Genomic DNA, 23,191 nt, shown 5'->3' with positions numbered 1-23,191 from the left:
CTCTGAGGCACACTGTGTCAATCTCTGACAGAATGTGACACACTGAGACACTCTCAAGACAGATTGTGACCCTTTCTGTCTCTCTCTCTCTCTGACTCTCTGAGACATACTGTGACACTCACTGAGACACAATCTGTCACTCTCTGACTCTCTCTGACACTCTCAGACACACCGTGACTCGCTTTGACCTTCTCTGACACTTTGAGATGCACTTTGACCCTCTCTGATCCTATCTGACACTCTCTGAGACACACTGTGTCACGCGCTGACATACGGTGGCATTTTCTTAGACACTGTGACTCTCTCTGAGACATTCTGTGTCGCTTTCTGTCTCTCTCTGCTTCTCTGAGACGCACTGTGACACTCTCTGACCCGCTCTGACACTCTCTGAGACAGACTGTGTCACTATCTGACACTCTCTGACACACACTGTGACACTTTCTGACTTTCTCTGAGACACACTGTGATACAGTCTGCTCCATCATCCACTCTTTGAGGCACAGTTTGACATACTGTGACACTCTCTGAATCACTGTGACATCTCTGAGACATACTGTGACACTCTTTCACAGACTGTGACACTTTCTGGGTCAAATGCTGACACTCTCTGACACTCTCTGAGACACACTGTAGCACTCTCTCACAGACTGTGACCATCTCTGAAACAAATGCTGACACTCTCTGAGACACAGTATGATACACTGTGACACTTTCTCACTCTCTCTGAGACACTCTGCAATACACTGTAAGATTCTCTAACAGATTCTGTCTCAGAGTGACGCTCTCTGAGAAAAAACTGTGACACTTTCTGACTCTCTCTGTCACTCTGAGACACATTGTGACACTCTCTTAGACTCACTGTGACCCTCTGTGACACTCTCTGACAAGCTGTGACACACTCTGACACTGTCCGCGACACACTGTGACCCTCTCTAGCAATTTGAGACACACTGTGACACTGTCTGACACTCTCTAAAAAGCACTGTGACACTCTCTGACAGACTGTGACACACTGTGACACTCTCTGAGACGGACTGTGACACTCTCTGATCTTATCTAACACTCTCTGAGACACACCGTGACACTCTCTGACAGACTGTGACACACCGCGACACTCTCTGGCACTTTGAGACGCACTGTGACACTCTCTGATCCTATCTGACAATCACGGAGACGCACTGTGACACTCTCTGACTCTCTCTAACACTTTGAGTCACACTGTGACAATCTCTGACAGACTGTCGCACACTGTGACACTCTCAAAGACAGACTGTGACACTTTCTGACTCCCACTGAATCTCTGAGACACACTGTGACACGCTCTTACAGTCGGTGACACTGTGACACTTTCGGATACTCTCTCAGATACACTATGACACTCTCTGACACACTGTGACACTCTGAGACAGACTGTGACACTTTCTGACTCTCTCTGGATCTCTGAGACACACTGTGACACTTTCTGACTCTCTCTGAGACACTCTGCAATACAATCTGTCAGAGAATCTTACAGTGTATCTCACAGTGACACACTGTGAGAAATACTGTGACACTTTCTGACTCTATCTGACTCTCTGAGACACACTGTGACACTCTATTATATACACTGTGACCCTCTCTGACACTCTCGTAAACACAGATTGACATTCTCTGACTCTCTCTGAAATTCATTGAGGCACACTATGACACTCACTGAACGACTGTGACACACTGAGGCAATCTCAAAGACAGACTGTGATATTTTCTGACCCTCTCTGACACTCTTTGAGGCACACTGTGACACTCTCTGACAGACTGTGACACACTGTGACACCCTCTGAGACAAACTGCGACACATTCTAACTCTCTCTGACTCTCTGAGACACACTGAGACACTCGCTGAGACACACTGGGACACTCTCTGACTCTCTGAGACACACTGTGACACTCTCTGACACATTCTGAGACACACTGTGACACTCTCTGAGACACACTGTGACATTCTCTAACTCTCTCCGAAAGGCACTGTGACACTCTCTGAAACACACTGTGACACTCTCTGAGACACACTGTGATACTGTTTGACTCTCTCTGAAAGGCACTGTGACACTCTCTGACTCTCACTGAAAGCCACTGTGACACTCTCTGAGACAATCTGTGACATTCTCTGAAACACACTGTGACACTCTCTGAGACACACTGTGACACTGTCTGACTCTCTGAAACACACGGTGACATTCTCTGAAACACACTGTGACACTCTCTGACTCTCACTGAAAGGCACTGTGACACTCTCTGAGACACACTGTGACACTCTCTAATTCTCTCCGAAAGGCACTGTGACACTCTCTGAAACACACTGTGACACTCTCTGAGACACACTGTGACACTGTCTGACTCTCTCTGAGACGCACTGTGACACTCTCTGAGACACACTGTGACACTGTCTGACTCTCTCTGAAACACACTGTGACACTCTCTGACACATGTGGAAACACACTGTGACTCTCTCTGAAACACACTGTGACACTCTCTGACACATGTTGAGACACACTGTGACACTCTCTGACACTTTGAGACACGCTGTAACACTGTCTGACTCTCACTGAAAGGCACTGTGACACTCTCTGAGACACACTGTGACACTCTCTGACTCTCTCTGACTCTCTGAGACACACTGTGACACTCTCTGATACACACTGTGACACTCTCTGAAACACACAGTGATATTCTCTAACTCTCTCTGAAAGGCACTGTGACACTCTCTAAAACAAACTGTGACACTCTCTGAGCCACACTTTGACACTGTCTGACTCTCTCTGAAACACACTGTCACACTCTCTGACACAAGTTGAGACACACTGTGACACTCTCTGACACTCTCTGAGACACACTGTGACACTCTCTGACACTCTCTCAAACACACTGTGACACGCTCTGTCAAACTGTGACACACTGCGACACACTCTGACACTCGCTGAGACACACTGGGACACTCACTGACTCTCTCTGACAATTTGAGATGCACTATGACACTCTCTTATCCTATCTGAGACACACTGTGACACTCTCTGAGACACACTGTGACACTCTCTGACAGACTGTGACACACTGTGTCACTCTCAAAGACAGATTGTGACACTTTCTGACTCCCTCTGACTCACTCTAAAATATACTGTACCCTTCTCTGACAGAGTGTGACCCCCGGTTTCACTCTCTGAGACAGACTGTGACACACTCTGACTCTCTGAGATACACTGTGATACAGTCTGACTCTCTGTGACACTCTATGAGGCACAGTATGACACACTACGACACTCTCTGACTCACTCTGACACACTCTGAGACACACTGTGACACTCTCTCACAGACTGTGAACCTCTCTGAGACAAACTCTGACCATCCCTGACACTCTCTGAGACACACTGTGACACTCTCTGACAGACTGTGGCACTCTATGACTGTCTCTGACACTTACGTAGACAGACTGTGACACTCTCTGAAACACACTGTGACACTTTCTGACTCTCTCTGACTCTCGCAGACACACTGTGACACACTGTGACACTCTCTGAGACACTTTCTGACTCTCTCTGACTCTCTGAGACACACTGTGAGACTCTCTGAGACTCACTGTGATACTTTCTGACTCTCTCTGAGACACACTGTGACACTCTGTGACTCTCTCTGATTCTCTGGAAAACACTGTGACACTCTGTCCCTCTCTCACCTCTTTGAGACACACTGTGACACTCACTGACTCTCTCTGAGACACACTGTGGCTCTCTGACACTCTGGGATACCCTGTGACGCTCCCTCGCACTCTCTGAGAAATACGGTAACGCTCTCTGACAGACTGTGACAGACTGTGACACTTTCTGACTCTCCCTGTGTCTCTGACACACACTGTGAAAATCTCTGATCCTATTGGACACTCTCTGAGGCATATTGTGACACTCTCTGACGGACTGTAACACACTGTGACACTCTCTGACACTCTCTTAGACACACTGACTTGCACTGTTCTTATCTAACACTCTCTGAGACGCACTGCAACACTCTCTGATCCTGTCTGACACTCTCTGAGACACACTGTGACATTCTCTCCAAGACTGTGACACTCTCTGAGCCAAGTGCTGACACTCTCTGACACTCTCTGAGACACAGTATGACACACTGCGACACTTTCTGACTCTCTCTGAGACACTCTGCAATACACTGTAAGATTCTCTGACAGATTGTGTCTCACAGTGACACTCTCTGAGAAATACTGTAACACTTCCTGACTCTTTCTGACTGTCTGAGACACATTGTGACACTCTCTTAGACACACTGTGACCCTCTCTGACACTCTCTTAAATACACTGTGACATTCTCTGACATTCTCTGAAACACACTGTAATACTCTCTGACAGACTGTGACACACTGAGACACTCTCAAAGACAGACTGTGACACTTTCTGACTCTCTCTGAAATATACTGTAACCTTCTCTGACAGACTGTGACACACTGTGACACTTTCTGACTTCCTCTGACTCTCTGAGAAACACTGTGACACTCTCTGAGACACACTGTGACACTCTCTGACATACTGAGACACTATCTGAGACAGATTGTGACACGTTCTGACTCTCTCTGACTCTCTGAGACACACTTTGACACTCTCTGACTCTCTCTATGACCCACTGTGACACACTCATAGACACACTGTTACACTCTCTGATCCTATCTGACATTCTCAGAGACACATTGTGATACACTTCACTCTCTCTGACACTCTCTAAGACACACCGTGACACTCTCTGAGACACACTGTGACAATCTCTGACAGACTGTGACACTCTATGACTGTCTCTGACACTAACGTAGTCACACTGTGACACTCTCTGAAACACACTGTGACACTTTCTGACTCTTACTGACTCTCTAAGACACACTGTGACACTCTGTGACTCTCTCTGATACTCTGGAAAACACTGTGACACTCTCTATCCCTCTCTCACACTCTTTGAGACACACTGTGACACTCACTGACTCTCTCTGAGACGCACTGTGACTCTCTGACACTCTGAGATACCCTGTGATGCTCTCTCACACTCTCTGAGAAACACGGTAACGCTCTCTGACAGACTCTGACAGACTGTGACACTTTCTGTGACACACGATGACACTCTCTGACCTATTGTGACACTCTCTGACACACGGTGACATTTTCTGCGACACTGTGATACTCTGAGACACACAGTGACACTTTCCGTCTCTCTCTGACTCCCTGAGACACACTGTGACACCCTCTGACCCGCTCTGACACTCTCTGACGCTCTCTGAGGCACACTGTGGCACTCTCAGACAGACTGTGACACACTGTGACATACTGTGACACTCGCTGACTCTCTCTGACAATCTCTTAGACACACTGTAACACTCTTTGAGACACAATGTGACACTCTCTGATCTGCTCTGACTCTCTGACTCTTTCTGAGACGCACTGTGACACTCGTTGACTCACTCTGGCACTCTCTGAGGCACACTATGACATACTGTGACACTCTCTGACTCACTCTGGCACTCTCTGAGGCACACTATGACATACTGTGACACTCTCTGACTCTCTCTGGCACTCTCTGAGGCACACTGTGACACTTTCTGACAGACTGTGACACTTCTGACTCTCTCTGACTCTCTCCGAAATATACTGTAACCTTCTCTTAGACACACTGTGACACGTTCTGACTCTCGCTGACTCTCTGAAGCACGCTGTGACTCTCTCTGACAATCTCTTAAACACACTGTGACTCTCTCTGACACTCTCTGAGGCAGATTGAGACACTCTCTGAAACAGACTGTGACACTCCAAAAAAACGTGAAATTCTGTGACACACTCTGCGGCACACTGTGACACGCTCTGACAGACTGTGACACACTGTGACACAGTCTGCCCCTCTCTGACTCTCTGATGCACAGCACGACATCTGTGACCCTCTCTGACAGATTGTGACAAACTGTGACACTCTCTATGACTCTCTCTGTGACAGTATGTGACACTTTCTGAGTCATTCTGTCACTCTCTGAGACACACTATAACACTCTCTCACAGACTGTGACCCTCTCAGAGACAAACACTGACCAACTCTGACATTGTCTGAGACCCTGTAGGACTCACTGTGACACTCTCCGACTCCCTCTGACTCACTCTGAAATACATGTAACCATTTCTGACTGACTGTGACACACTGTGACACTCTCTGAAACATACTGTGACACTCTCTGACTCTCTGCGACTCAGTAGGACTCACTGCGACACTCTCTAACTCCCTCTGACACACTCTGAAATACATGTAACCATTTCTGACAGACTGTGACACACTGTGACACTCGATGAGTCAGACTGTGACACGTTCTGACTCTCTGAGACACACTGTGACACTCTCTGACACTCTCTGTGGCATACTGTGACACTATCAAAGACAGACTGTGAATCTCTCAGACTCTCTGAGACACACTGTGACACTCACTGAGATTCACTGTGACATTCCCTGATAGACTGTGGCACTATGACTCTCTCTGAGACTCTCTTAGACACACTGTGACATTCACTGAGACACACTGTGATACTTTCTGTCAGACTGACACTCTCTGGCTCTCTCTGACACTCTCTTAGACACACTGTGACACTCTCTGATGCTATCTGACACACTCTGAGACGCATTTTGACACTCTTTGATTTTACCTGACACACCCTGAGGCACACTGTGACACTCTCTGACTCTCTGAGACACACCGTGACAAACTCTGACCATCTCTGAGACACACAGTGACACACTCTGACTCTCTCTGTCACTCTGAGACACACTATGTCACGCTCTGACAGACTATGACACTCTCTGAACGACTGTGACACACTGAGACACTCTCAAAGACAGACCGTGACACTTTCTGACTCTCTAAAACACACTGTGACACTCTCTGAGAGACTGTGAAACACTGTGACACTCTCTGAGGAGCTCTGAGACACATTGGGACCCTCTCTGATAATTTAAGACACACCGTGACAATCTCTGACAGACTGTGACACACTCTGATACACTCCGTCACTCTCTGGGACACATTGTGACACTCTCATACATTCTTTGAAACACACTGTGACACTCTGACAACACTGTGACCCACTGTGACACTCTCTGAGACACACTGTGACACTCTCTGAGAAACACTATGACACTTTCTGACTCTCTCTGAAACGCACTGTGACACTCTCTGACCCTCGCCGAGACACAGTGGGACACTTTCTGACTTGCTCTGACAATTTGAGATGCACTGTGACACTCTCTTATCCTATCTGAGACACACTGTGACACTCTCTGGCAGATTGTGACACACTATGTCACTCTCAAAGACAGACTGTGACACTTTCTGACTCCCTCTGACTCACTCTAAAATACTCTGTAGCCTTCTCTGACAGAGCGTGACCCCCGGTGTCACTCTCTGAGACAGACTGTGACACACTCTGACTCTCTGAGATACACGGTGATACAGTCTGACTCACTCTGACACTCTCAGAGACACACTGTGACACTCTCAGACAGACTGTGACACACTGTGACATACTGTGACATTCTCTGACTCTCTCTGACACTCTCTTAGACACACTGTAACACTCTTTGAGACACACTGTGACACTCTCTGATCTGCTCTGAATCTCTGACTCTTTCTGAGATGCACTGTGACACTCGTTGATTCACTCTGACATGCTCTGAGGCACACTGTGACACTTTCTGACAGACTGTGACACTTCTGACTCTCTCTGACTCACTCTGAAATATACGGTAACCTTCTCTAACAGACTTGACATATTGTGACACTCTCAGAGACAGACTGTGACACGTTCCGACTCTCTCTGACTCTCTGAGACACGCTGTGACTCTCTCTGACACTCTCTTAAACACACTGTGACACTCTCTAACAGACCGTGAAACTCTCTGACACACTCTGCGGCACACTGTGACACGCTCTGACAGGCTGTAACAGACTGTGACACAATCTGACCCTCTCTGAGACCGACTGTGACACTCTCTGACTCTCCATGACACTCTCTGAGGCACAGTACGACATCTGTGACCCTCTCTGACAGATTGTGACAAACTGTGACACTCTCTGAATCTCTCTGAGACAGTCTGTGACGCTTTCTGAGTCATTCTGTCACTCTCTGAGACACACTATAACACTCTCTCACAGACGGTGACCGTCTCAAAGGTAAACACTGACCCACTGTGACACTCTCTGAGACACAGTAGGACTCACTGTGACACTCTCTGACTCCCTCTGACACACTCTGAAATACATGAAACCATTTCTGACAGACTGTGACACACTGTGACACTCTATGAGACAGACTGTGACACGTTCTAACTCTCTCTGACTCTCTGAGACACACTGTGACACTCACTGAGACTCACTGGAACACTCCCGGACAGACTGTGACACTATGACTCTCTCTGAGACTCTCCTAGACACACTGTGACACTCACTGAGACACACTGTGATACTGTCTGACAGACTGACACTCTCTGACTCTTTCTGACACTCTCATAGACACACTGTGACACTCTCTGATCCTATCTGACAATCTCTGAGACACATTGTGGCACTCTCTGATCTTACCTGACACTCTCTGAGGAACACTGTGACACTCTCTGACTCAATGAGACACTCCGTGACAATCTCTGACACTCTCTGAGACACAATGTGACATTCTCTGACTCTCTCTTCTCACTCTCTGAGACACACTGTGTCACGCTCTGACAGACTGTGACAATTTCTGTGACACATTATGACACTCACTGAAAGACTGTGACACACTGAGACACTCTCAAAGTGAGACTGTGACACTTTCTGACTCTCTCTGACTCACTCTGAAATATACTGTAGCCTTCTCTGACAGACTGTGACACTCTCTGAGACGGACTGTGACACTCTCTGAGATACTGTGAAACACTGTGACACTCTCTGAGGCTCTCTGAGACACATTGGGACCCTCTCTGACAATTTGAGATGCACTGTGACACACTCTGACACACTCGGTCTCTCTCTGGGACACATTGTGACACTCTCTGACATTCTATGAAACACACTATGACACTCTCTGACAACACTGTGACACTCTCTGAGACACACTGTGACACTCTCTGACACTATCTAAAAAGGACTGTGACAGGCAATTCCAAACTACTCCTTCAAACATACTGGAGCCTGAGTGCACCACCACTTCCCAGACAATGCTGCAAAGAGACAAAGAAAGAACATCATAAGAATGGGCCAGAAAAAGTGAATTTCACCAATCACAGTCTCGATTAGATTACCTTTCCCTTCCGATGACTCCAGGACGGAAATGAAGGAAGTGGGAGAAATTCACTAACATATGACATCGAAATACATTGGAACGATTTTCTCATTGGCCAGAAAACCAAATAACGACGAGTCGAGTCACCGGAGGACTCTTTTAAGCAACAACGATGAAATAACAGTCTCCGTTCGGTTCCAGTAAAAGCTCCACTTGCCTGGAACAGAAAGCAACAGTAGAGCTGCTGGCGATTTTCCGCGCGGGAGGCGAACACGATCATGACAGCACAGACACTTTGGAAAATTCGGCACTTTCCCACACCGCAGTCAATTCCCCGGGAAGCAAACCCATTTTTCTTCTGTTTTGAACAGAAATGCAGCAGGGATTGAAACAGCATTTAAAGCAGCTGTGCAGCAGAAAAGGCAGCGGTGGGATTCGAACCCACGCCTCTATCGAGACTGGAGCCTTAATCCAGCGCCTTAGAACGCTCGGCCACACTACCAACACGCCCGGGTACCCATCTTCTTGCACTTCCAATTGTGCTCCTGCATAACAACAGATGTCAACTCACGTGAAAAGGGTTCCATGATCCCTCTCCGACTCGCACAGCTGCTCGGATGTGCCCGTCTACAATATCAATTTCTCAGCAGTTAACGATAGCCCATCAATCCAGACAAAAATCACTGGTAAGCTGAGTCTATCTTCTCAGACTGGATTCAGCTACAAATGTATCTGTGAGTGCGTGAGAATATTCGATCGGTTATGATTGGGTCAAATTACCATGAGCTACTTGATATTACTGTAATTTCGATTCTTGCTTTGCTCAATGATTTCACCCATTGCTCGAAACAGGACAACTTTCACGTTTACACGGAACATGAAACACACCGGACCACAGGGAAAATGCACAAAGCTGAGCAGGCCGTGTCCCAAATCATACCGTGCAGCATAGTTTCAGTCACTGTGTCTGTTTTGCAGAATAAGGTTCACAAAGAATGTTCCACCCTAAAACCGGAGGTAGCATTACAATCCGAGAACGACTGATTACAGTGACAGGATGCTCTGACGTCGGGCCCGGTTCGAGATGCCACTTTCCTTGCCTTTTACCTTAACCGTGCAATTTGCTGCAGAGATTATCACACCTGGACATGAGCCTCATGGATACCAACTGAGTTGGAAACCTGTGTGGGAATCGATGAGAAAAAGCGACTCAATAAAGTTTAACAAATTCCATGGTGCTTTTTAGAAATGCAGTTTCTGTTCACCTCAATCCAAAAGGCAGTTTCTGAACATAGTCACAGAAGTCAAAAGGTAATTACCTCACCCCACCCCCACTCCGGAAGAGGTGCTAACTGTCCTTGATTGCTTTTTGTTCACGATGTGAAGAGCTCTCACGCCTGAGTCACCTTCACGTCTCTGGTTGATGAGTGAATCACAAAGAAGGACGTTCTCCAGAGCTGCAACTGCCTCACTTCCCCACTCGCCCTCCCCGTTTACATTTTCCTGCTCGTCAGTGATTTAAAGAAAACCAAATGGATGCGACGTCATTCTGTAGCCTCTCTGCCGATTCCTCCGTTTCAGTTCCAACGTGGCTTAGATCTCGGGGCGCACCTTAATACTAGCGACGCTATGAAAGCACAGGTCCAGAGGTTCCTCTGAGAGTGTAATTTCTTTCATTGCTGTTGCTGATTGAATGAGCCACTAACGTGCGAACTGCTCCAAAACATGATTCAGTACCTCTGGTGCCAATTCTCGCACGTTGAATAACGAAAGACACCTTCCAAATGAGGTCTTTCAGAGACGACTTTGGGATACATTTGACAGACAGACTAGTTGAGGAATCCGTGGTGCGCTGTGACACCAGCGCATCAGCTTCTTCCCTGTCTTTGAACCGGGCCGCCTGCGCAAGGAATGCGAATGCGGTAATGCTTTTCGTGGAAGGATCAGAAGGGGGTAACTACACTCTCAAACAGAATGGCATATGATCAGAACCAGCTTGGAGAAAAACTTTACAATGCTTTGCACTGTAAGTAAATGGAGTTGCATTGCATTGCACTCCGAGAGAAGATTGATTCAAGCAAACTCGAAGGCAGGTTTGCACATGGGAAAGCAAGCAAGAAAGCACCGTTCTTTTCTACGTCAAAGGCTGCAGTTGAAGAGCAAAGCAGTTTCTGCCCAGTTTCCAACTGGGGACCTTTCGCGTGTAAGGCGAACGTGATGACCACTACACTACAGAAACAAGCCTCGGTCAGCCTCGGTGCAGCTCAGTGGCATCCAGCACTGAAAGTTGTAGCCATTCTACCTTTCTCCTTTCTGTTTCCATGAGCTCGTTGTTTAATGGGACTTGTTTAATTTTGGCTATGTGGTGAGCATGGACGAGATACACCGAAGTATCTGTTTCCACGCGGTGTCCCCCAATAACGTTGTGTTGCTTACACCTGCTTTAAAGAATTACATTTTTGCGGAGCTTACCGTCGCAGTCTGTGGCAAAATCATTTAGTCTGTTCGACTGCTCACGGGAAAGGTAGCATTGTGAAACACTGCAGAAACGAACGACTTCCTTACTTTTGCTCCGACTGACCATACTCCGTGAAAGTTTCCTAGATTCTCAGTTGAGGATTTTTGCAGCTGGAAGTTACCTCAGAAACACTGTTCATTCGTAATGTATTGAGCGAATCTTAAAACAGAAAGCATTTAACACGGAACACAAACAAAACTGGAAAACCAAATGCATTTTCAGACACAGAGATGCATGAATGCTAAATGTGAGACAGTTCGGGGGCATGAGCCATAAAGTAATCACTCAACTAACAACAGGGCAATTCCAAACTACTCTTTCCAACATACTGGAGCCTGAGTGCACCACCAGTTCCCAGACAATGCTGCAAAGAGACAAAGAAAGAACATAATAAGAATGGGCCAGAAAAAGTGAATTTCACCAATCACAGTCTCGATTAGATTACCTTTCCCTTCCGATGACTCCAGGACGGAAATGAAGGAAGTGGGAGAAATTCACTAACATATGACATCGAAATACATTGGAACGATTTTCTCATTGGCCAGAAAACCAAATAACGACGAGTCGAGACACCGTAGGACTCTGTTTCGCAACAACGATGAAATAACAGTCTCCATTCGGTTCCAGTAAAAGCTCCACTTGCCTGGAACAGAAAGCAACAGTAGAGCTGCTGGCGATTTTCCGCGCGGGAGGCGAACACGATCATGACAGCACAGACACTTTGGAAAATTCGGCACTTTCCCACACCGCAGTCAATTCCCCGGGAAGCAAACCCATTTTTCTTCTGTTTTGAACAGAAATGCAGCAGGGATTGAAACAGCATTTAAAGCAGCTGTGCAGCAGAAAAGGCAGCGGTGGGATTTGAACCCACGCCTCTATCGAGACTGGAGCCTTAATCCAGCGCCTTAGAACGCTCGGCCACACTACCAACACGCCCGGGTACCCATCTTCTTGCACTTCCAATTGTGCTCCTGCATAACAACAGATGTCAACTCACGTGAAAAGGGTTCCATGATCCCTCTCCGACTCGCACAGCTGCTCGGATGTGCCCGTCTACAATATCAATTTCTCAGCAGTTAACGATAGCCCATCAATCCAGACAAAAATCACTGGTAAGCTGAGTCTATCTTCTCAGACTGGATTCAGCTACAAATGTATCTGTGAGTGCGTGAGAATATTCGATCGGTTATGATTGGGTCAAATTACCATGAGCTACTTGACATTACTGCATATTTCGATTCTTGCTTTGCTCAATGATTTCACCCATTGCTCGAAACAGGACAACTTTCACGTTTACACGGAACATGAAACACACCGGACCACAGGGAAAATGCACAAAGCTGAGCAGGCCGTGTCCCAAATCATACCGTGCAGCATAGTTTCAGTCACTGTGTCTGTTTTGCAGAATAAGGTTCACAAAGAATGTTCCACCCTAAAACCGGAGGTAGCATTACAATCCGAGAACGACTGATTTCAGTGACAGGATGCTCTGACCTCGGGCCCGGTTCGAGATGCCACTTTCCTTGCCTTTTACCTTAACCGTGCAATTTGCTGCAGAGATTATCACACCTGGACATGAGCCTCATGGATACCAACTGAGTTGGAAACCTGTGTGGGAATCGATGAGAAAAAGCGACTCAATAAAGTTTAACAAATTCCATGGTGCTTTTTAGAAATGCAGTTTCTGTTCACCTCAATCCAAAAGGCAGTTTCTGAACATAGTCACAGAAGTCAAAAGGTAATTACCTCACCCCACCCCCACTCCGGAAGAGGTGCTAACTGCCCTTGATTGCTTTTTGTTCACGATGTGAAGAGCTCTCACGCCTGAGTCACCTTCACGTCTCTGGTTGCTGAGTGAATCACAAAGAAGGACTTTCTCCAGAGCTGCAACTGCCTCACTTCCCCACTCGCCCTCCCGTTTACATTTTCCTGCTCGTCAGTGATTTAAAGAAAACCAAATGGATGCGACGTCATTCTGTAGCCTCTCTGCCGATTCCTCCGTTTCAGTTCCAACGTGGCTTAGATCTCGGGGCGCACCTTAATACTAGCGACGCTATGAAAGCACAGGTCCAGAGGTTCCTCTGAAAGTGTAATTTCTTTCATTGCTGTTGCTGATTGAATGAGCCACTAACGTGCGAACTGCTCCAAAACATGATTCAGGACCTCTGGTGCCAATTCTCGCACGTTGAATAACGACAGACACCTTCCAAATGAGGTCTTTCAGAGACGACTTTGGGATACATTTGACAGACAGACTAGTTGAGGAATCCGTGGTGCGCTGTGACACCAGCGCATCAGCTTCTTCCCTGTCTTTGAACCGGGCCACCTGCGCAAGGAATGCGAATGCGGTAATGCTTTTCGTGGAAGGATCAGAAGGGGGTAACTACACTTTCAAACAGAATGGCATATGATCAGAACCAGCTTGGAGAAAAACTTTACAATGCTTTGCACTGTAAGTAAATGGAGTTGCATTGCATTGCACTCCGAGAGAAGATTGATTCAAGCAAACTCGAAGGCAGGTTTGCACATGGGAAAGCATGCAAGAAAGCACCGTTCTTTTCTACGTCAAAGGCTGCAGTTGAAGAGCAAAGCAGTTTCTGCCCAGTTTCGAGCTGGGGACCTTTCGCGTGTAAGGCGAACGTGATGACCACTACACTACAGAAACAAGCCTCGAGCAGCCTCGCTGCAGCTCAGTGGCATCCAGCACTGAAAGTTGAAGCCATTCTACCTTTCACCTTTCTGTTTCCATGAGCTCGTTGTTTAATGGGACTTGTTTAATTTTGGCTATGTGGTGAGCATGGACGAGATACACCGAAGTATCTGTTTCCACGCGGTGTCCCCCAATAACGTTGTGTTGCTTACACCTGCTTTAAAGAATTACGTTTTTGCGGAGCTTACCGTCGCAGTCTGTGGCAAAATCATTTAGTCTGTTCGACTGCTCACGGGAAAGGTAGCATTGTGAAACACTGCAGGAACGAACGACATCCTTATTTTTGCTCCGACTGACCATACTCCGTGAAAGTTTCCTAGATTCTCAGTTGAGGATTTTTGCAGCTGGAAGTTACCTCAGAAACACTGTTCATTCGTAATGTATTGAGCGAATCTTAAAACAGAAAGCATTTAACACGGAACACAAACAAAACTGGAAAACCAAATGCATTTTCAGACACAGAGATGCATGAATGTTAAATGTGAGACAGTTCGGGGGCATGAGCCATAAAGTAATCACTCAACTAACAACAGGGCAATTCCAAACTACTCCTTCAAACATACTGGAGCCTGAGTGCACCACCACTTCCCAGACAATGCTGCAAAGAGACAAAGAAAGAACATAATAAGAATGGGCCAGAAAAAGTGAATTTCACCAATCACAGTCTCGATTAGATTACCTTTCCCTTCCGATGACTCCAGGACGGAAATGAAGGAAGTGGGAGAAATTCACTAACATATGACATCGAAATACATTGGAACGATTTTCTCATTGGCCAGAAAACCAAATAACGACGAGCCGAGTCGAGTCACCGTAGGACTCTGTTTCGCAACAACGATGAAATAACAGTCTCCATTCGGTTCCAGTGAAAGCTCCACTTGCCTGGAACAGAAAGCAACAGTAGAGCTGCTGGCGATTTTCCGCGCGGGAGGCGAACACGATCATGACAGCACAGACACTTTGGAAAATTCGGCACTTTCCCACACCGCAGTCAATTCCCCGGGAAGCAAACCCATTTTTCTTCTGTTTTGAACAGAAATGCAGCAGGGATTGAAACAGCATTTAAAGCAGCTGTGCCGTTGGAGCTGTTCAGCATAAAAGGCAGCGGTGGGATTCGAACCAACGCCTCTATCGAGACTGGAGCCTAAATCCAGCGCCTTAGACCGCTCGGCCACACTACCAACACGCCCATGTCCCCATCTTCTTGCACTTCCAATTGTGCTCCTGCATAACAACAGATGTCAACTCACGTGAAAAGGGTTCCATGATCCCTCTCCGACTCGCACAGCTGCTCGGATGTGCCCGTCTACAATATCAATTTCTCAGCAGTTAACGATAGCCCATCAATCCAGACAAAAATCACTGGTAAGCTGAGTCTATCTTCTCAGACTGGATTCAGCTACAAATGTATCTGTGAGTGCGTGAGAATATTCGATCGGTTATGATTGGGTCAAATTACCATGAGCTACTTGACATTACTGCAATATCGATTCTTGCTTTGCTGAATGATTTCACCCATTGCTCGGAACATGAAACACACCGGACCACAGGGAAAATGCACAAAGCTGAGCAGGCCGTGTCCCAAATCATACCGTGCAGCATAGTTTCAGTCACTGTGTCTGTTTTGCAGAATAAGGTTCACAAAGAATGTTCCACCCTAAAACCGGAGGTAGCATTACAATCCGAGAACGACTGATTACAGTGACAGGATGCTCTGACCTCGGGCCCGGTTCGAGATGCCACTTTCCTTGCCTTTTACCTTAACCGTGCAATTTGCTGCAGAGATTATCACACCTGGACATGAGCCTCATGGATACCAACTGAGTTGGAAACCTGTGTGGGAATCGATGAGAAAAAGCGACTCAATAAAGTTTAACAAATTCCATGGTGCTTTTTAGAAATGCAGTTTCTGTTCACCTCAATCCAAAAGGCAGTTTCTGAACATAGTCACAGAAGTCAAAAGGTAATTACCTCACCCCACCCCCACTCCGGAAGAGGTGCTAACTGCCCTTGATTGCTTTTTGTTCACGATGTGAAGAGCTCTCACGCCTGAGTCACCTTCACGTCTCTGGTTGCTGAGTGAATCACAAAGAAGGACTTTCTCCAGAGCTGCAACTGCCTCACTTCCCCACTCGCCCTCCCCGTTTACATTTTCCTGCTCGTCAGTGATTTAAAGAAAACCAAATGGATGCGACGTCATTCTGTAGCCTCTCTGCCGATTCCTCCGTTTCAGTTCCAACGTGGCTTAGATCTCGGGGCGCACCTTAATACTAGCGACGCTATGAAAGCGCAGGTCCAGAGGTTCCTCTGAGAGTGTAATTTCTTTCATTGCTGTTGCTGATTGAATGAGCCACTAACGTGCGAACTGCTCCAAAACATGATTCAGGACCTCTGGTGCCAATTCTCGCACGTTGAATAACGACAGACACCTTCCAAATGAGGTCTTTCAGAGACGACTTTGGGATACATTTGACAGACAGACTAGTTGAGGAATCCGTGGTGCGCTGTGACACCAGCGCATCAGCTTCTTCCCTGTCTTTGAACCGGGCCGCCTGCGCAAGGAATGCGAATGCGGTAATGCTTTTCGTGGAAGGATCAGAAGGGGGTAACTACACTCTCAAACAGAATGGCATATGATCAGAACCAGCTTGGAGAAAAACTTTACAATGCTTTGCACTGTAAGTAAACGGAATTGCATTGCATTGCACTCCGAGAGAAGATTGATTCAAGCAAACTCGAATGCAGGTTTGCACATGGGAAAGCAAGCAAGAAAGCACCGTTCTTTTCTACGTCAAAGGCTGCAGTTGAAGAGCAAAGCAGTTTCTGCCCAGTTTCGAACTGGGGACTTTTCGCGTGTAAGGCGAACGTGATGACCACTACACTACAGAAACAAGCCACCGTCAGCCTCGCTGCAGCTCAGTGGCATCCAGCACTGAAAGTTGAAGCCATTCTACCTTTCACCTTTCTGTTTCCATGAGCTCGTTGTTTAATGGGACTTGTTTAATTTTGGCTATGTGGTGAGCATGGACGAGATACACCGAAGTATCTGTTTCCACGCGGTGTCCCCCAATAACGTTGTGTTGCTTACACCTGCTTTAAAGAATTACGTTTTTGCGGAGCTTACCGTCGCAGTCTGTGGCAAAATCATTTAGTCTGTTCGACTGCTCACGGGAAAGGTAGCATTGTGAAACACTGCAGGAACGAACGACTTCCTTATTTTTGCTCCGACTGACCATACTCCGTGAAAGTTTCCTAGATTCTCAGTTGAGGATTTTTGCAGCTGGAAGTTACCTCAGAAACCCTGTTAATTCGTAATGTATTGAGCGAATCGCAAAACAGAAAGCATTTAACACGGAACACAAACAAAACTGGAAAACCAAATGCATTTTCAGACACAGAGATGCATGAATGCTAAATGTGAGACAGTTCGGGGGCATGAGCCATAAAGTAATCACTCAACTAACAACAGGGCAATTCCAAACTACTCCTTCAAACATACTGGAGCCTGAGTGCACCACCACTTCCCAGACAATGCTGCAAAGAGACAAAGAAAGAACATAATAAGAATGGGCCAGAAAAAGTGAATTTCACCAATCACAGTCTCGATTAGATTACCTTTCCCTTCCGATGACTCCAGGACGGAAATGAAGGAAGTGGGAGAAATTCACTAACATATGACATCGAAATACATTGGAACGATTTTCTCATTGGCCAGAAAACCAAATAACGACGAGCCGAGTCGAGTCACCGTAGGACTCTGTTTCGCAACAACGATGAAATAACAGTCTCCATTCGGTTCCAGTGAAAGCTCCACTTGCCTGGAACAGAAAGCAACAGTAGAGCTGCTGGCGATTTTCCGCGCGGGAGGCGAACACGATCATGACAGCACAGACACTTTGGAAAATTCGGCACTTTCCCACACCGCAGTCAATTCCCCGGGAAGCAAACCCATTTTTCTTCTGTTTTGAACAGAAATGCAGCAGGGATTGAAACAGCATTTAAAGCAGCTGTGCCGTTGGAGCTGTTCAGCATAAAAGGCAGCGGTGGGATTCGAACCAACGCCTCTATCGAGACTGGAGCCTAAATCCAGCGCCTTAGACCGCTCGGCCACACTACCAACACGCCCATGTCCCCATCTTCTTGCACTTCCAATTGTGCTCCTGCATAACAACAGATGTCAACTCACGTGAAAAGGGTTCCATGATCCCTCTCCGACTCGCACAGCTGCTCGGATGTGCCCGTCTACAATATCAATTTCTCAGCAGTTAACGATAGCCCATCAATCCAGACAAAAATCACTGGTAAGCTGAGTCTATCTTCTCAGACTGGATTCAGCTACAAATGTATCTGTGAGTGCGTGAGAATATTCGATCGGTTATGATTGGGTCAAATTACCATGAGCTACTTGACATTACTGCAATATCGATTCTTGCTTTGCTGAATGATTTCACCCATTGCTCGGAACATGAAACACACCGGACCACAGGGAAAATGCACAAAGCTGAGCAGGCCGTGTCCCAAATCATACCGTGCAGCATAGTTTCAGTCACTGTGTCTGTTTTGCAGAATAAGGTTCACAAAGAATGTTCCACCCTAAAACCGGAGGTAGCATTACAATCCGAGAACGACTGATTACAGTGACAGGATGCTCTGACCTCGGGCCCGGTTCGAGATGCCACTTTCCTTGCCTTTTACCTTAACCGTGCAATTTGCTGCAGAGATTATCACACCTGGACATGAGCCTCATGGATACCAACTGAGTTGGAAACCTGTGTGGGAATCGATGAGAAAAAGCGACTCAATAAAGTTTAACAAATTCCATGGTGCTTTTTAGAAATGCAGTTTCTGTTCACCTCAATCCAAAAGGCAGTTTCTGAACATAGTCACAGAAGTCAAAAGGTAATTACCTCACCCCACCCCCACTCCGGAAGAGGTGCTAACTGCCCTTGATTGCTTTTTGTTCACGATGTGAAGAGCTCTCACGCCTGAGTCACCTTCACGTCTCTGGTTGCTGAGTGAATCACAAAGAAGGACTTTCTCCAGAGCTGCAACTGCCTCACTTCCCCACTCGCCCTCCCCGTTTACATTTTCCTGCTCGTCAGTGATTTAAAGAAAACCAAATGGATGCGACGTCATTCTGTAGCCTCTCTGCCGATTCCTCCGTTTCAGTTCCAACGTGGCTTAGATCTCGGGGCGCACCTTAATACTAGCGACGCTATGAAAGCGCAGGTCCAGAGGTTCCTCTGAGAGTGTAATTTCTTTCATTGCTGTTGCTGATTGAATGAGCCACTAACGTGCGAACTGCTCCAAAACATGATTCAGGACCTCTGGTGCCAATTCTCGCACGTTGAATAACGACAGACACCTTCCAAATGAGGTCTTTCAGAGACGACTTTGGGATACATTTGACAGACAGACTAGTTGAGGAATCCGTGGTGCGCTGTGACACCAGCGCATCAGCTTCTTCCCTGTCTTTGAACCGGGCCGCCTGCGCAAGGAATGCGAATGCGGTAATGCTTTTCGTGGAAGGATCAGAAGGGGGTAACTACACTCTCAAACAGAATGGCATATGATCAGAACCAGCTTGGAGAAAAACTTTACAATGCTTTGCACTGTAAGTAAACGGAATTGCATTGCATTGCACTCCGAGAGAAGATTGATTCAAGCAAACTCGAATGCAGGTTTGCACATGGGAAAGCAAGCAAGAAAGCACCGTTCTTTTCTACGTCAAAGGCTGCAGTTGAAGAGCAAAGCAGTTTCTGCCCAGTTTCGAACTGGGGACTTTTCGCGTGTAAGGCGAACGTGATGACCACTACACTACAGAAACAAGCCCCCGTCAGCCTCGCTGCAGCTCAGTGGCATCCAGCACTGAAAGTTGAAGCCATTCTACCTTTCACCTTTCTGTTTCCATGAGCTCGTTGTTTAATGGGACTTGTTTAATTTTGGCTATGTGGTGAGCATGGACGAGATACACCGAAGTATCTGTTTCCACGCGGTGTCCCCCAATAACGTTGTGTTGCTTACACCTGCTTTAAAGAATTACGTTTTTGCGGAGCTTACCGTCGCAGTCTGTGGCAAAATCATTTAGTCTGTTCGACTGCTCACGGGAAAGGTAGCATTGTGAAACACTGCAGGAACGAACGACTTCCTTATTTTTGCTCCGACTGACCATACTCCGTGAAAGTTTCCTAGATTCTCAGTTGAGGATTTTTGCAGCTGGAAGTTACCTCAGAAACCCTGTTAATTCGTAATGTATTGAGCGAATCGCAAAACAGAAAGCATTTAACACGGAACACAAACAAAACTGGAAAACCAAATGCATTTTCAGACACAGAGATGCATGAATGCTAAATGTGAGACAGTTCGGGGGCATGAGCCATAAAGTAATCACTCAACTAACAACAGGGCAATTCCAAACTACTCCTTCAAACATACTGGAGCCTGAGTGCACCACCACTTCCCAGACAATGCTGCAAAGAGACAAAGAAAGAACATAATAAGAATGGGCCAGAAAAAGTGAATTTCACCAATCACAGTCTCGATTAGATTACCTTTCCCTTCCGATGACTCCAGGACGGAAATGAAGGAAGTGGGAGAAATTCACTAACATATGACATCGAAATACATTGGAACGATTTTCTCATTGGCCAGAAAACCAAATAACGACGAGCCGAGTCGAGTCACCGTAGGACTCTGTTTCGCAACAACGATGAAATAACAGTCTCCATTCGGTTCCAGTAAAAGCTCCACTTGCCTGGAACAGAAAGCAACAGTAGAGCTGCTGGCGATTTTCCGCGCGGGAGGCGAACACGATCATGACAGCACAGACACTTTGGAAAATTCGGCACTTTCCCACACCGCAGTCAATTCCCCGGGAAGCAAACCCATTTTTCTTCTGTTTTGAACAGAAATGCAGCAGGGATTGAAACAGCATTTAAAGCAGCTGTGCCGTTGGAGCTGTTCAGCATAAAAGGCAGCGGTGGGATTCGAACCAACGCCTCTATCGAGACTGGAGCCTAAATCCAGCGCCTTAGACCGCTCGGCCACACTACCAACACGCCCATGTCCCCATCTTCTTGCACTTCCAATTGTGCTCCTGCATAACAACAGATGTCAACTCACGTGAAAAGGGTTCCATGATCCCTCTCCGACTCGCACAGCTGCTCGGATGTGCCCGTCTACAATATCAATTTCTCAGCAGTTAACGATAGCCCATCAATCCAGACAAAAATCACTGGTAAGCTGAGTCTATCTTCTCAGACTGGATTCAGCTACAAATGTATCTGTGAGTGCGTGAGAATATTCGATCGGTTATGATTGGGTCAAATTACCATGAGCTACTTGACATTACTGCAATATCGATTCTTGCTTTGCTGAATGATTTCACCCATTGCTCGGAACATGAAACACACCGGACCACAGGGAAAATGCACAAAGCTGAGCAGGCCGTGTCCCAAATCATACCGTGCAGCATAGTTTCAGTCACTGTGTCTGTTTTGCAGAATAAGGTTCACAAAGAATGTTCCACCCTAAAACCGGAGGTAGCATTACAATCCGAGAACGACTGATTACAGTGACAGGATGCTCTGACCTCGGGCCCGGTTCGAGATGCCACTTTCCTTGCCTTTTACCTTAACCGTGCAATTTGCTGCAGAGATTATCACACCTGGACATGAGCCTCATGGATACCAACTGAGTTGGAAACCTGTGTGGGAATCGATGAGAAAAAGCGACTCAATAAAGTTTAACAAATTCCATGGTGCTTTTTAGAAATGCAGTTTCTGTTCACCTCAATCCAAAAGGCAGTTTCTGAACATAGTCACAGAAGTCAAAAGGTAATTACCTCACCCCACCCCCACTCCGGAAGAGGTGCTAACTGCCCTTGATTGCTTTTTGTTCACGATGTGAAGAGCTCTCACGCCTGAGTCACCTTCACGTCTCTGGTTGCTGAGTGAATCACAAAGAAGGACTTTCTCCAGAGCTGCAACTGCCTCACTTCCCCACTCGCCCTCCCCGTTTACATTTTCCTGCTCGTCAGTGATTTAAAGAAAACCAAATGGATGCGACGTCATTCTGTAGCCTCTCTGCTGATTCCTCCGTTTCAGTTCCAACGTGGCTTAGATCTCGGGGCGCACCTTAATACTAGCGACGCTATGAAAGCGCAGGTCCAGAGGTTCCTCTGAGAGTGTAATTTCTTTCATTGCTGTTGCTGATTGAATGAGCCACTAACGTGCGAACTGCTCCAAAACATGATTCAGGACCTCTGGTGCCAATTCTCGCACGTTGAATAACGACAGACACCTTCCAAATGAGGTCTTTCAGAGACGACTTTGGGATACATTTGACAGACAGACTAGTTGAGGAATCCGTGGTGCGCTGTGACACCAGCGCATCAGCTTCTTCCCTGTCTTTGAACCGGGCCGCCTGCGCAAGGAATGCGAATGCGGTAATGCTTTTCGTGGAAGGATCAGAAGGGGGTAACTACACTCTCAAACAGAATGGCATATGATCAGAACCAGCTTGGAGAAAAACTTTACAATGCTTTGCACTGTAAGTAAACGGAATTGCATTGCATTGCACTCCGAGAGAAGATTGATTCAAGCAAACTCGAATGCAGGTTTGCACATGGGAAAGCAAGCAAGA

The 23,191-nt window shown here is 46.8% G+C and overlaps 5 non-coding genes across 5 annotated transcripts; all 5 read right to left on the bottom strand.

Moving 5' to 3' along the window:
* Positions 1-15,647: 15,647 nt before the first annotated feature.
* trnal-uag (transfer RNA leucine (anticodon UAG)) lies at positions 15,648-15,729 on the bottom strand. The gene has a single exon. It is a non-coding gene; the product is annotated as a tRNA-Leu (tRNA).
* Positions 15,730-17,366: 1,637 nt separating this feature from the next.
* trnav-uac (transfer RNA valine (anticodon UAC)) lies at positions 17,367-17,439 on the bottom strand. Its single transcript has one exon. It is a non-coding gene; the product is annotated as a tRNA-Val (tRNA).
* A 1,144-nt stretch (positions 17,440-18,583) lies between these two features.
* trnal-uag (transfer RNA leucine (anticodon UAG)) lies at positions 18,584-18,665 on the bottom strand. The gene has a single exon. It is a non-coding gene; the product is annotated as a tRNA-Leu (tRNA).
* A 1,637-nt stretch (positions 18,666-20,302) lies between these two features.
* On the bottom strand, positions 20,303-20,375 carry trnav-uac (transfer RNA valine (anticodon UAC)). The gene has a single exon. It is a non-coding gene; the product is annotated as a tRNA-Val (tRNA).
* A 1,144-nt stretch (positions 20,376-21,519) lies between these two features.
* On the bottom strand, positions 21,520-21,601 carry trnal-uag (transfer RNA leucine (anticodon UAG)). Its single transcript has one exon. It is a non-coding gene; the product is annotated as a tRNA-Leu (tRNA).
* Between the last annotated feature and the right edge of the window lie 1,590 nt (positions 21,602-23,191).

This window comes from Chiloscyllium punctatum, chromosome 13 (assembly GCF_047496795.1).
Source record: "Chiloscyllium punctatum isolate Juve2018m chromosome 13, sChiPun1.3, whole genome shotgun sequence".
Classification (NCBI taxonomy): domain Eukaryota; kingdom Metazoa; phylum Chordata; class Chondrichthyes; order Orectolobiformes; family Hemiscylliidae; genus Chiloscyllium; species Chiloscyllium punctatum.
This window is presented reverse-complemented; position numbering and strand designations above follow the sequence as displayed.